Here is a 3,711-nt window from a genome sequence, read left to right as displayed (position 1 = left end):
AAGTTGGATGGATAACGTCAGTCTAAGGAGGATAAGTTGGATGGATAATGTCAGTCTAAGGAGGATAAGTTGGATGGATAACATCAGTCTAAGGAGGATAAGTTTGATGGATAACGTCAGTCTAAGGAGGATAAGTTGGATTGATAATGTCAGTCTAAGGAGGATAAGTTTGATGGATAACGTCAGTCTAAGGAGGATAAGTTGGATGGATAACGTCAGTCTAAGGAGGATAAGTTTGATGGATAACGTCAGTCTAAGGAGGATAAGTTGGATGGATAATGGCAGTCTAAGGAGGATAAGTTTGATGGATAACGTCAGTCTAAGGAGGATAAGTTTGATGGATAATGTCAGTCTGAGGAGGATAAGTTGGATGGATAACGTCAGTCTAAGGAGGATAAGTTTGAATGATAATGTCAGTCTAAGGAGGATACATTTGATGGATAACGTCAGTCTAAGGAGGATAAGTTTGAATGATAATGTCAGTCTAAGGAGGATACATTTGATGGATAATGTCAGTCTAAGGAGGATAAGTTGGATGGATAACGTCAGTCTAAGGAGGATAAGTTGGATGGATAATGTCAGTCTAAGGAGGATAAGTTGGATGGATAACGTCAGTCTAAGGAGGATAAGTTTGATGGATAACGTCAGTCTAAGGAGGATAAGTTTGATGGATAACGTCAGTCTAAGGAGGATAAGTTGGATGGATAACGTCAGTCTAAGGAGGATAAGTTTGAATGATAATGTCAGTCTAAGGAGGATAAGTTTGATGGATAACGTCAGTCTAAGGAGGATAAGTTTGATGGATAACGTCAGTCTAAGGAGGATAAGTTGGATGGATAACGTCAGTCTAAGGAGGATAAGCTGGATGGATAACATCAGTCTAAGGAGGATAAGTTTGATGGATAACGTCAGTCTAAGGAGGATAAGTTTGATGGATAACGTCAGTCTAAGGAGGATAAGTTTGATGGATAACGTCAGTCTAAGGAGGATAAGTTGGATGGATAACGTCAGTCTAAGGAGGATAAGTTGGATGGATAACGTCAGTCTAAGGAGGATAAGTTTGATGGATAACGTCAGTCTAAGGAGGATAAGTTGGATGGATAACGTCAGTCTAAGGAGGATAAGTTTGATGGATATAGTCAGTCTAAGGAGGATAAGTTTGATGGATAACGTCAGTCCAAGGAGGATAAGTTTGATGGATAACGTCAGTCTAAGGAGGATAAGTTGGATGGATAACGTCAGTCCAAGGAGGATAAGTTGGATGGATAACGTCAGTCTAAGGAGGATAAGTTTGATGGATAACGTCAGTCTAAGGAGGATACGTTTGATGGATAATGTCAGTCTAAGGAGGATAAGTTTGATGGATAACATTAGTCTAAGAAGGATAAGTTGGATGGATAACGTCAGTCCAAGGAGGATAAGTTGGATGGATAACGTCAGTCTAAGGAGGATAAGTTTGATGGATAATGTCAGTCTAAGGAGGATAAGTTTGATGGATAATGCTGCAGCCATATTAGTTGACCGGCTGTCTGTCCGTTCCCTCGCGGTAAGTAACTTTAGCCTGCATGTGTCTACGTAACTCAGAGGGGTGAGGCTGGCTGACCTCTACCACATAAAGGTCACTTACCATGACATCAACATTGAGATGCCTGAAACCCCTGACAACAACCTATGACTCAGTCTCAACAACTAAACTGGCTTTAAGACAACTAAGACTGATGAAAGTATAGACAACGTATATGTTACACGATAAAAATGGTAAAAACAGTCAATTTACAACACATATCATTTTCTGTACCTTTTTCTGCGATTCACTGTCTCGTCCACATCCCAGAATCCTCCTCTTCTCCACTCGTAGTGTGTGTGTTTGTGTGTCAAAGTACCGGCGCACACAGGCTGGTCTTAGGAAGAAGGCCACTCAGACAGTCACTCCACTTTTCTAAACGGAGTAGAGCAGGCTCCACTGAAAACACAATGCATAAAATTCTACCTTAAATCCTACTTCTTCTCTGGAACAAATTCTTAGAACCTAGAATGAATTCTAAGAACCTTCAAGAATCTAAAAGGACAATGACAAAACCAACAGCAACTGACATGGTCCTCACTTTCCTGCCACTCCACTGAAGACCAAAGACACAAACCTTGTGACACCTCAGCCTCGGGTAACAGAAGCATGCCTTCAGGCCCCCAGATTAAACACTGGTTTTCCTCCAGAACACCCCTCTCCTCTCCTAGAGAACACTCCTCTCCTACATTCCTCTCCTCTGATCTCCTCACCTGACAGAGGCGTCATGTCCTGCTACTGCTCCAGAGTGCCGTTGTCCCAACGTCGTAAACAACAGATAGAGAGACATCGCCTAACAACTGTTCCAACACCTGCTGCCGGCCCCCCCGTACCCTCCCCGTCTCGTCCCGTCCCCCGATCCCACTCTCAGCTCAAATGGCACAGCAAATCAAGCCAATTTGATGATGAGAGGGCACAGCACATGTGACTCACTCAAAGCTATTCATTATAAGTACTTTAGGTTTTTACATAGATTGTTAAAAAAATTACTTAAAGCAACTATCAGAAACATTTTACTTCACTCAGTAGAGCCTTTAACTTTTTATAAACTACAAGCAGAACTTTCAGAGAAATATTTGTTAAACTCAAAAAAATATTTACCTGAAAAGCTGAACGGTAACAGTTCCATTGAACCCACAGACCTCCTCTACCAGAATGTCTCCTCTTCTCTCCTCTACCAGAATGTATCCTCTCCTCTCCTCTACCAGAATGTCTCCTCTCCTCTACCAGAATGTCTCCTCTCCTCTACCAGAATGTCTCCTCTCCTCTACCAGAATGTCTCCTCTCCTCTACCAGAACGTCTCCTCTCCTCTACCAGAATGTCTCCTCTCCTCTCCTCTACCAGAATGTCTCCTCTCCTCTACCAGAATGTCTCCTCTCCTCTACCAGAATGTCTCCTCTCCTCTACCAGAATGTCTCCTCTCCTCTACCAGAATGTCTCCTCTCCTCTACCAGAACGTCTCCTCTCCTCTACCAGAATGCCTCCTCTCCTCTACAGAATGTCTCCTCTCCTCTACCAGAATGTCTCCTCTCCTCTACCAGAATGTATCCTCTCCTCTCCTCTCCTCTCCTCTCCTCTCCTCTCCTCTCCTCTACCAGAATGTCTCCTCTCCTCTCCTCTCCTCTCCTCTCCTCTCCTCTCTCTCCCCCTCCCTCCTTCCTTCCTTCTACCCTGTGCTGCTGTCCTCTCCTGGTGTAGCGGTCCTCAACCTTTCCCTCTCACCCTCCGTGTCTCTCTCCTTCTCTCTTGTGCTGTTCTCTCCTCTCCTGTCCTATCCTCCTGTCGTACCATCCTGATCTGAACTGTGCCCAGATCAGACCTCCTCTCCCGGTCTTTTCTATCCCCAGGGTGTCCCCCCCCCCTCCCCAGCCTCTGCCGCGACCTGCCCCCCTCCCCAGCTCCAGCAGAGAGCAGCGGCCTGCCACCTGTCGGTGTCCCTCTGAAGCCTGGTCCTCGCCTGCACCTCCTGTCCAGCCAAATCAGAGGCTGACAGGGGGCAGCGAGCTTGTGAAATCACACCTCTCAGCTGTTCGCACTCAGCCCCAGATACCCTAAACCTCCGCCCGCCGAACGTTACCTACCCTACACCCCCTCTTCTTTTACACCAATAGCGCCTTTTGATAAAAAATAAATGAGTAAGAACCCA

General features: G+C 45.3%; 1 long non-coding RNA gene across 5 annotated transcripts in view; it reads right to left on the bottom strand.

Annotated features, from left to right (window-relative positions):
• Positions 1–3,506, bottom strand: part of LOC118964483 (uncharacterized) — a 9,088-nt gene extending 5,582 nt beyond the window's left edge. Inside the window, exons 1-2 of one of the 5 annotated variants that reach the window (XR_016495651.1) lie at positions 2,666–3,506; positions 1,799–1,963 (exon numbers count right to left, since the gene is read on the bottom strand). This is a non-coding gene — a long non-coding RNA (uncharacterized LOC118964483). Of the gene's footprint in view, positions 1–1,798; positions 1,964–2,141; positions 2,382–2,665 lie in introns of those variants that run through there. The other 4 variants (XR_016495652.1, XR_005051549.2, XR_005051550.2 and 1 more) reach the window with 4 other exon arrangements.
• Positions 3,507–3,711: the final 205 nt, after the last annotated feature.

The sequence above is a fragment of the Oncorhynchus mykiss genome, chromosome 4 (genome assembly GCF_057628025.1).
Source record: "Oncorhynchus mykiss isolate SJ-2025 chromosome 4, ASM5762802v1, whole genome shotgun sequence".
Taxonomy (NCBI): Eukaryota; Metazoa; Chordata; class Actinopteri; order Salmoniformes; family Salmonidae; genus Oncorhynchus; species Oncorhynchus mykiss.
Note: the sequence above shows the minus strand (reverse complement) of the source record. Positions and strands in the feature narration are given on the sequence as shown.